The sequence below is a fragment of the Nomascus leucogenys genome, chromosome 15 (genome assembly GCF_006542625.1).
Source record: "Nomascus leucogenys isolate Asia chromosome 15, Asia_NLE_v1, whole genome shotgun sequence".
NCBI classification, from domain to species: domain Eukaryota; kingdom Metazoa; phylum Chordata; class Mammalia; order Primates; family Hylobatidae; genus Nomascus; species Nomascus leucogenys.
Genome location: NC_044395.1, coordinates 6,255,082 through 6,265,534, shown reverse-complemented (window position 1 = coordinate 6,265,534; position 10,453 = coordinate 6,255,082). Strand labels below are relative to the sequence as shown.

The 10,453-nt window shown below is 52.2% G+C and overlaps 1 long non-coding RNA gene across 1 annotated transcript; it reads right to left on the bottom strand.

Moving 5' to 3' along the window:
- Nucleotides 1-572: 572 nt before the first annotated feature.
- Nucleotides 573-6,312, bottom strand: LOC115838600. Its single transcript, XR_004033642.1, has 2 exons — nt 5,613-6,312; nt 573-1,792 (listed from the first exon to the last, which is right to left on the bottom strand). It is a non-coding gene; the product is annotated as an uncharacterized LOC115838600 (long non-coding RNA).
- Between the last annotated feature and the right edge of the window lie 4,141 nt (nt 6,313-10,453).

Genomic DNA, 10,453 nt, shown 5'->3' with positions numbered 1-10,453 from the left:
TTGCTTGGGGAGAACCTTTCTGCTATACCGGTATGAATGGCAGATCCCTCGCCCCAGCAGCCCCTCTTTTGCTCCTCCTGCTACCCATCCAAGGATTTTCTTCTACACCTGGGATATGTATGAGTGTGCCTCTTTCTCTCTCTCTCTCTCTCTCCCTCTCTCTCTCTCTCTCTCTGTGTGTGTGTGTGTGTGTGTGTGTGTGTGTGTGTGTGTGTGTGTGTTGGTACATGATGGGAATCAAATGTCACACATATCCTGGAATCCAAAGCGACCCCTGTCTGATCATTCTTTCCATGGTGCTTGCTCTAGTCACTGCCTCTATTTCCTGAACTTATCTCGCTCACTAGATTTCCCACCCCTTCTCTCTCCCTGAAATGCCCGGGAGCTCAATCTAGGTTTGCAGCCTGTCAAGGGCTACAAGAGGATGCAGATAATGAGAGATAAGGAGGGTGACTCCCTGTTGGCTACCCTTTAAAATCTGAAATTGCTTGTTTGAAGCACAGGAAGTGGCTTTCTTCCTTCACCATCATTAAAAGCAAAAAGAATAGAAAATCCACAAAGGAGGCAGAAACTCAGGGTGGTTTTGGACTTTATGTGGAGTGGAAAGAACCATAAAGACAGAAGCACTGCTTTGCTTTATACACAAAGCCACACATGGCAAAGCAAAACAAACAAAACAAAATACAATGTAGGTTCATAATAGATACTGATCATCAGAGTAGGTTCTAGAAGGGTTGAGTGAAATGAGTCACCATTGTTTATTCCCTTTTACTTACTTGGAGAAACCAAATCACGGCAAAATATTATTCCTCAGTTTTATTGGTTTACTAGAGCTGCCATACAGAGTACCACAGATTTCGTGGCTGGAGCATCAGAAATTGATTTCCTCGCAGTTCTGGAGGCTGAAAGTCCATCACCAAGTTATTAGCAAGTTGATGTCTTCTGAGGTCTCCCTTCTTGGCTAGTCAGTGGCTGCTTTTGCACTGTGTGCTCACATGGGCTTTCCTCTGTAATCGCACATGTCTGTGACCTCATCTCCTCTTCTTATAAGGACACCAGTCATACTGGATAACGGCCCACCCTATGATCTCATTTTACCTTGTTCACCCCTTTTAAGGCCCTGTCTCCCATCACCGTCACATTCTGAAGTACTGGAGCTTAGGGCTTCAACTTGTGAATTTGGAGAAGATAAAATTCAGCCCATAGTGCCAGTCGTCAGGAGCAGAACCAAGACTGGAACCCAAAGTTCCTAATCCTAGAACATTAATTTGCCTTATGTTCATATCCTTTCCCTGGGCTAAATAACCTTACAGAAGTATAGCATGTTCAAGTTTGAAAGTATCTCATGATGATATAATGTAGCCCTCTCATTTGCCAAATAAGGAAGCTAAGTCCTAATTGTCTTGCTCAGAATGATGGAGTGCATGGATGATTCAGAGGGGCACTGCCCAGATATCTTCTTCTGCTCTCCTACTGGAGCGCCCTTCTTGGATTCCAATCTCTTGCTGCTGTAACCTCCACACCAGAGTCTCTTGCTACCCAGGCTCTGCATTGCAAATCTATGGCCCAGGGAAGCAGCTTGGTATAGGCTGGCGAGGGAGCATAACTGTGGGGCAAGAACCCTCTCCCCACCCCATTCTCCCTTTGGAGGAGTAAGCTGGCTTTAATGAGTCCTCCCTGCCCCCAGCTGCCTCTCTCTTGCTCCTGCTTCATGGCAGCTGTTGCCAATTTCAGCAATTTTCTTCTGGTGAATTGAAGGCTCCAGATGACAAAGGGAGTTGGCCATATCCTCCTGGAAAATAAGATAGCCTGGGTTCCACTCCTACCCCACCCCTGACCCTGGATTGGGTGACTAGGGCTCACTTTCCCAGTAGGCATGTCACAACCCTTCCCATCACCACCCCCCACCACATACACACACACAGAAGGCTTCCAGGTGTATGTCCATTTCTTAAACCCTATTTCAAAGGGACTTCAGATTCTTCCTCAGTTCATTCTCAGCTCATCTGTTTTCCTAAGACCACCAAGATTTTGATCATTTGCCTAACCCTTGGAATGAGTACCCATTCTGGCTTCTGAAATCACAGGAAGAATGGGAAATAGGACATACACACACATGCACACACACACACACACACCACACACACACACACACACACATGAGTTTCGTACAAAGCCTAGGACACTGGCCCCTCCATCTGTGACCATCCCCCAGGGTGCTTGGAAGGGGCATGATCTCTCTGGTTAAACCATTTATGCACAAATGAAGCAGACCCATGAGCACTGATTTTATGTAACCCTCCCTGCAAAGCAGAAAATGAATCAGTATCACTCAGGTAAAACTTTCCTGTCAGTTTTTCCTTAATAACAATGTGATGGTTTTGTTTTGTTTTTTTTTATATTTCTCTTATGAGTTATTGGTTAGACAGAAGGGAGGTAGCTTAATAGTTGTTCCACTTCTCTGCCTAAGGATATCAGTGTGAACATTGGGTGCCTAGCTGTGAACAAAACAAGCTCAACTTTTGCTTTCAGGGAGCTTACAAGGTATTGGAAGGAGACAAACATTAAACAGATACATCTACAAATAAGGATGCAATAACAGCTGTGAAAATGTGAAGAAGGAAGAGCTTCAAATCTAGAAGGATGTACCCAAGTGATCTCTTAGAAATCTCTCAGGAAAAGAAGGAAGGAAGCAGGGAAGGAGCGAAGGAGAAAGGGAGGGAGAGAGGGAGGGGGGGAGGGAGAGAAGGAGGGAGGGAGGGAGAGAGGGAGGGAGGGAGGGAAGAAGCGGAAAAACTGAGGATAGTGAGATATTGGACAATTTGTTTAGTTCTCACTTTCTCTAATACAGCTGAAGCCTTCATTTTCAAGTCTCCAGGTTTCCTAAAGAGAATCTATCTTTAAAATGCATGACATCAGGGTAGGATGCATTATCTGATATGGGAGCATCTACTGTTTTATTTGCAGTTGTTTGGAATAGTATGCTTGTTCCTTTGGGAGGGAAGATGATCTCCCCAAGAATCCCAAGAACAAAAATCTGGGGCAGTGGCTCTAGTCCTTCAGGCCCCCTCCCCTCCCCAGGCCCCCTGTCTTGTTTTCCTAAGCAATGGTCAGGAATGTGCGGGGGGACGGGGGGCAGCCCAGCCCTCTGCGCCCAGCCCAGGCAGACCCAGTCACAGTCCCAGGCTGGCCTTTCACCTCATTGCTCTCCCGGCTGCTCTTATTAAGCAGCAAAATGTTTCAATATGTGGAACTCTGGGGGAGGGATGGGAGAGAAAAATCGGGATATTGTTGAGAAGGAAATAACGAATAACCCTGCCGCCAGTCCTCATACCCCCCACGTGGGGAGATCTGGGTGATAAGTGTGTTTTCTCCTGAAATGGAATCCTAGCAATTGCCTTTTGGTCAGAAATGTCCAGAGCCAATTGGGGAAGGGGGTAGGCGGAGCAGGTACTAAATAAATTTTCTCGAAGGTTCCAGAGCAAAGCAGTCAGGGATCTGGGTACCCAAGAAGGAAGGAAGGGAACGCTTGAGAAACAGAAGCCAACTCAGAGAGGTGCAGGAAGCTGTGGGGTTTGTTTTTGCAAACTGACATACTCCCATCTCTATCCTTACCTGTCATCTCTCCCCTGCCACCCTGCCCCCTCCCCAGGTTAGAAACAACTGTGAACAGAGATCCCTGTTGCCAGAGATCCACAGAGGAGAGTGAGGGGCGGGGTGCCGCTCACCCCAAAGCACAACCAACTCAGCAATGCAGGTTCTATTTTGTGGGTAATGGCCCTGAGATTGGGCAGCGGAAAGAGTCCATACGAGCATTGACTCAGAAATCTGAGCCCCATTCAAGGGAAAGAATGAGCAACGTTCCAAATTTTAAGAAAACACAAATTTGACAACCCAGAAACAACTCCTTAACAAGAATGCTTTTAAATGTTTGAGGTTTTTTAAATTAAAACCTCATAATAGGGCTGTTTCTATGGCATTTGCAATCCACTTTGCTCTTATAGATACTGCCTAGAAAAAGTGGATCAAAAAGAGGTGTATTCTTGGTGGTTGGAGGGCGGGCGCAATAGGACTCAGTAAGGGGAAGGAGTAACCCTTACGAAGGAAAAACACAAGCGCTCAAAAAGTAAAAGAGATCTTCACCGACATCAAGTTTGAGGAATGATTACTTGCATATTGATAATTTGGAACTTTCAAAGAATAAATAATCAGCTCAAAGAAGCCTGGGTCTGCATGTCTTCTTTTGGCTTAGCTTAGTTGTATGTCTATATTTATGATATGCGTGCATGATTTCTAGCGTTCCTTAAAGTTTCCTAGTAACACAGAGTGGTTTCTAGAAAAGCAGCTGGGGGCAAACGGGTGGCTGTCCTATTAAGAACAATTCATCAGACAGCAGTTGGAATATTGATAAGAAAGCGGAAATCAAATTACAAGAAGGGGAAAGAGAAAGGAAGAGGGAGTGGGACCCAGAGAGCTGGCTGGAGGCAGCGAAGGAGAAAGCTGCAGTGCACGCAAAGCTCCTGTACAGCGGCTCCTGCAGCCCCCCAGGATGCGCCTGAGCTGAGGCTGCTTGTCTGCAGGCCCTGGAGAGAGAGGCAAACTTTGACTCCAGGCATGCAGCAGGTTTAACTCCTCACGGGCTAGGTTCTGGGAGCTCTGGGCACACAGGATAGGCACCAAGAACTAACACATCCTGGAGCTGCCCGGAGTTCCGCTCCTGCAGACTTAGCAGGAAAGGGTGTCTAAGGTGAGTGCCCACTTGCGCCCGATCCTCTGGGGGCGATGCAGGTTCGGGGCGCCTCAGTGTGTCTCGCTGCTTGTTCTGGTTGCAGTCGGGAAATGCGGGACTTTGGGGTCTCCTCCTTTCTCCCATTTTCTCTGGCTTTCTTTTTTCTCTTTCTTTCCTCTCTGTTTTCTTGTAAATTACACTTCGACTTTCAAAAAACAAATGCAGGGGACCGGTGGGGTCCCTGGGGTGGGGAAGAGACTGAAGAAAGTGCGCCTGGGCGGAGGCGGCGAAAAGAGTCTCTGAGCCCGAGGAATATACCTTGTCCCCGCACTAGTGTGTGTTCTCTTGTGGCTTCAGGAGGCAAAAAAAGAAAAAAGAAAAGAAAAGCTGGAATTTGTTAGTGAGGAGAAAAGTGCTTTATCAGAAACACATTGGCTGCCAGAGAAGCTGTGAGCTGCCACGTTAAAGATGGTTAAGAGAAGGAAGGAAAGGAACAGGAGAGATACGGCCGCCAGACTGGGTTAAGTCAGGGAGAGACCCACTCACGCAGAGGCACCTGGCAACCTAGGGTGGCTTTTGAGACTTCCAGCCCAAATCATCAGACCTAAGTAAGACGCCACCTCTCCTGCCACTAAAAATGAGGACCTGACAGTCATTGTAGCAGTCTCTTCCCAAAAACCTATTTTCTTTTAAAAGAGACGGGGCTCTGGGAAAGGGGCCTCCACAAACCTCCCTAACCTTGCGTTAGTCTTCCTCCGTCGCCTGGCCACCAGCAAGGAAGAGCAGCGTGGTGAGGAAGTCAAGGAGGTCTGTGCCCTGAGGGGCGAGAGTTGGCAGCTCTGTAAGCTTCTCCTCCTCAGGCTGCAAGAAAGGGGAGTCCTACCTCTATCCTGGTCGCGTTCTCTCCTCAACACCCACAGAGAACTAGAACATCCTGGAGTTGCGGGCATCCCCAGTTCGAAACTGCCCAGGCCCTGGGGGAGGCGGCTGTCTGATTTCGCGCAGGGGAGAGAAAAAGGACTGTAGGGAGGAGACCCAATGGTATGAGGTGGCTCTCAGTCCTCACCGTTCCCTGGCCTGAAGCCCGGGGACGGGACCGAGGCGTAGGGAGAGTGCTCAATACCCAACCACTCGGACCCTCCCTCCCCGGACTAGGCGGATCTGAGCCTCCCAAACCCCTGCAGTCTCTCCATCTGCATCCCCACTTCATCACCACCAACCCACCATCCCACCGTCTCTCCCTCGCTCCACTCGCGGATAACCGAGGCTTCTCCCTCCCAGGCTGGTTCTTGGGCGTTCCCGACCCTTCCTCAGCAACCCACGATGTTTCAGACAGTCCCCGACACGTCGTCTTACGTCAAGGTAAGACATGGCAGCGTCTTTAAACAGGTGATGACCCCCAGCTTCTACCTCACCCGGGCCTATGGTCCCTTTTCCCTTTCCCCCAGGAAAAAGGGGTAGGGGTGGAAGTGGGCCCTACTCTCGGCTCGTGGATCTCAAGCTAGGGCCCTCCTGGCCAGATGAGAGTGGCACAGACCCTCGGGAATCCTAAGTTGAGAAGCAACGCTCCTGGCGGCTATGTTTGGGAAACTGGGAGCAGGAGAGCCTGGTGAAGCCCGTGCAGGAAGACCGAGCAGCTCGCCGCGTCATGTCCCAGTGGGTGGTGTGCTCTGAGCGGCCGGCGCACAGCGTGTTCCCTGCATTAAGCGCGTGCGCGCGCTTGTGTGTGAGCGCGTCTGTGCATGTGTGCATGCGTGCGCCTGTCTGCATGTGGGCGTGTGTATGTGGGGTTGTGTGCGGGTATGCGGGCGCCACGCGCTTCTCCTACAGGTTAGACACGCGCTCAGTCCTCAAGCCCACCTTCTTTGGCCCCGCCCGCCCCTCGGAAGCGCAGGTTGCTATATTTGACAGCACGTCGAAGGGTTTTTTGTTTTCTTTTGTTTTTCTTTTCCACAACAGTTTCCAAGAATGTAAACCAACTGAGGCTGGGACACCTGGGTTACAAGTTTAATGAAAATCCGCTGGCTGGGTGGGGCGGGGAGTGTGCACCGGGAGGTCCTGCCCATGGGAGGGGCAGCGACTAGGCCCCCTCATGCCGCGCAGCCGCGACCTGACGCCCTCCTAGTAGGGACCCAAAGCTTAGGACCATCTGGGCCAGTCCGAGAGCGGAGGAGGAAGGACTCTCCGCGGTGCTGCAAATACCTGCGTACTTTTGCCAGATCTCTGCCCCGCCCTCTCCATCCTGAAGCCCCGCCTGCAAGTGCTCCCCAGACCCGTCTGTGAGGCACAGCTGAGCTCCCTCGATTGTCGGGCAAATGCCAGGGCAGTGCCTGGGCCTGTGCGATGGGCTGAAGACTCTCAGGTCTTGTCCAAGGATTGCCAATTATGCGTCCAACCCTCCTCAGATCTCTCTAAAGGAAAACTTATCACACGGACGCATCTTCCCACTCGCACACCTGAGGTCTGAAGGAGTCACTCGTCATTTCAGGAAGGGAAGGCCTAATCCTAGAGGCTTGGCCCAAAAAGGGGTGTTTCATTGACAATGCCTGAGTGAGTGAGTGAATGGATGAATGAAATACAGTGTAATTCATGTAGCAGTAACCAGCGAATTGATGGATAGCAAATGACTCCCAGGAGGTTACAGAGCATACTTTAAGGTTAGACTAAGGCGCGCACGGATTCGCTGTCCCCAGTTTTCCTGAGAAGTTTAGGAAGACGTAACCCATCGCACTCCCACCACTCGGGGTACCCGAGCCCGCCAAGAGGAGCTCTCACTTCTAGCTCTGCACTGAGGACTGTAAATGGCCCCGGGGAGGGGAGCTGCAGTCTCTCTCCCACTCATAGGAACCCTCGAGTCCATACACACCCCGGGAGCCAGGACCTCAAGGATGCGGAGCCCTAGAGGGGCAAGTGGGAGCCCCGGAGCCCGACCCAGGCCACGGGTCAGGGACAAAGCAAATCGGTCCAGGAGAGCGCAGCGGACCCCCTTGGGGGGCGAGGAGACGGCAGTCTGGGAGCTGTGGGCCGCCAGAGAAGCTGCTCGCTGCAGGAGCTCTTTTCAAGAGGGAAAAATGGATTTTTCAGCAGCCACAAAGTTTGTATTGTTGCACAAAGGGGTGCATTGATGACGGCGAAAGGTCTGCGTGGCAGGGACAATCTTGGGTCTGTTCCACTGGCTCCCTCCACCGAACTTTTGCCAGAGGGGCACAAACAGTCGCAGGCTGCCAAGCCCCTGTCGTTGCCCGGCAGGCACCCGGCTCAGGAGTTGTTGACAAACACCGTGGGCCCAGGCGCCCAGGCCCCATGAGGGAGGAGCCCAGCCTGGCCCCTAGGGGCCAAGGGTGCCCGCTCCACCGGGGTCACGATCTGGACAGTGGTCTGGGCTCTGAGGGGTCCCACAGAGAGGTAGAGGAGGTAATTGCCCACACAAGAGCGCTTTAGGTAGGAAAGGTGCAGGGAAGAACAAAGGAAAGGGAGAGAGGGAAGAGGGTGACACTTGGAGACACTGACATGCAGTAGTTGATGGATAACCGCAACGACATTAAGAGCTACCTCTCAGCTCTTACCTTCGCCAGCCGCTGCTCTAAGCGTTGTGTCTGTGTTAGCTCATTTAATATTAACAGCAATCTTAGGAGGTAGTCCATTCTGCAGGCGAGAAACTGAGGCATTGTGAGGTTAATGTGATGTGAGGGGCAGAGCCAAGATGCATATACTAATGGCAAAGTTGTGCTGGCTGCCAGGCAAGTTCTAAAGGCTTATTTCGTCTTTGCAACAGCCCTTTGAGATAAGTCCTATTATAACCCCATTGTACAGATGAGGACAGTGAGGCACAGGGAGGTTAAGGAACTTGTTCAAGTCGTCAGAGCTAGTAAGTGTAGAGCTAGAATTCAAACCTAGGTGCGCTAGTCCTCAAAGTGGAACTTCCGCTCCTGACATTTTGTTTAAGGATGGAGGCGTGGAGGGACCAGGAGACCCAGTGGAGTAACCCTGACCCGCACCTGCACGATGCCAGCGGAGTGCAAAGCACTTTTTCTTAGTTCGCAGAGCACAGCTCTGAAAGCTTCTCGCCCGTCCTCCGCCCAACACCCCCGCAGGACTGGCAGGGCCCTCCTTTTTTTCTCTTTGTGTGCTCCCCAGGTTCCTTGCTCTAACTCCTTCACCTATCAGCCTGAGGACTGGGCCCAGGCTGCATTCTGAGGGAGATGCCGTCTTCTGCCTGTCCCCCCCGGGCGAAAGGAGGTTGCTAGCCCCAGAATGTTCACAGTGACGCACCCCTAGGGTGGTCTTGCCGGCAGGTCTCGAAGCTGAGTTTCAAAGCCACGGGTCTGTTCTTAGAAAGAATGCTGTTTGGGGCTGCTGGGAGGAGGGGTGCTGATGGAGACTGGAGAAGCTGAACCCACCTTGGCCCCATCCCAACGGCCCCATCTTGGAGCCGCCACTGGGCGAGGGTCCGGACACCTGGCTGGCCTCCACCTCTTGTCAGCCTGCTCTCTCTGGTCAGTATTGGACTCCCTCGGGGTTTCCTCAGTGACGCCGCGTGGTCTGGGGGCTCGGAGACCCTCCTCCTCCCCAGGCCGCCTGCCCCCGGCCCTCCTGCCGCCGCGGCCTCCCACGTAGCGTTCTGAACCCGCTCAGCTCTAAGGCAAGAACCAGCGTGGGGAGCGGGCCGGGCGAGCAGAGGCTCTAAATCTTCCTTCACTCTGTGAGTAGATGAAGTCTGAGAAACAAATTCAAAGCAGGCGCGCCTGCAGAGCCTTCCTGCAGAAATATTCCCCGGCATTCAAGCGCATCCAGGGGCGGCTTGAGCTGCCTTGTTTGGCTAAGGTCAGACGAGACTCGAGTTCTCCAATAAAAATAAATCTCAAATTAATTATGGCCTCGAGCGAGAGGCCAGACACTTGAAGCTGCAGTTGTGCAGTCTGGAGTTCTGGCGCTTGCCCGCCCACCCCTCCGGTTTTCTCCCGCCCTCTCCTCCTCCCCCTTTGCCAGCTCGGATACCCGCTGCGGCCGCGCTGGACCAGAGGGGGGTGGGAGGGGAGGACGAAGGACGGAGGGAGAGGAGCCGCCCAAGACATTCTGCCAGGCCTGGCATCCTGCGGAGTTTCAAGTGACGGAGCCACCCCTGGGTCTGGTACCCCAGGGACCAGGCTCAGATCGTCAGGTCCGCCCACCCCAAACCCAGTCTGGGGCCGAAGAAGCCCGGGAAGCCCGTGTCTGGAAAGTCTTGACCGGGTCAAGAGGGCTGACATTGAGCGAGCCAAGACACGTTTCGACCCGCCGCTCCCCTCCCGGGGGAAGCAGGACTTCCGCATCTTTGAAAATACTGTCAAGTGCGAATGGTGCGAGGCAAGTCGTCTCACCAGCGTTCCAAATGAAAATGCTCCAAATCCAAATATTTCCTGAGTATTCACGCCCATGTGCACGCTTTCTGTAAGTGACCCCAGACTTGGAAATGTGTGGTGGGCTGTTTTGTTGTTGGGACATTTTTTTCTCTAGTTGGTAGCTTTTGTTTTAAATACTGGGAAGAGCTTCCCTGGCTGTGAGCTGCCTCTGACTTGAAAGCCAGCCCCGAGCTGGTGGAATGTGAGCTGTCGCCGGTGGCACTAATACCAGCTCCTGTTCAGCAGCTCTGCCCAGTCCGGGAAAGAGTGAGTCCATTGGAGCCATGGTAAGCCAGGAAAGAGGGTGTGCACAAGTGTGTGGGCAGGGGCAGCCTTCCCCAAG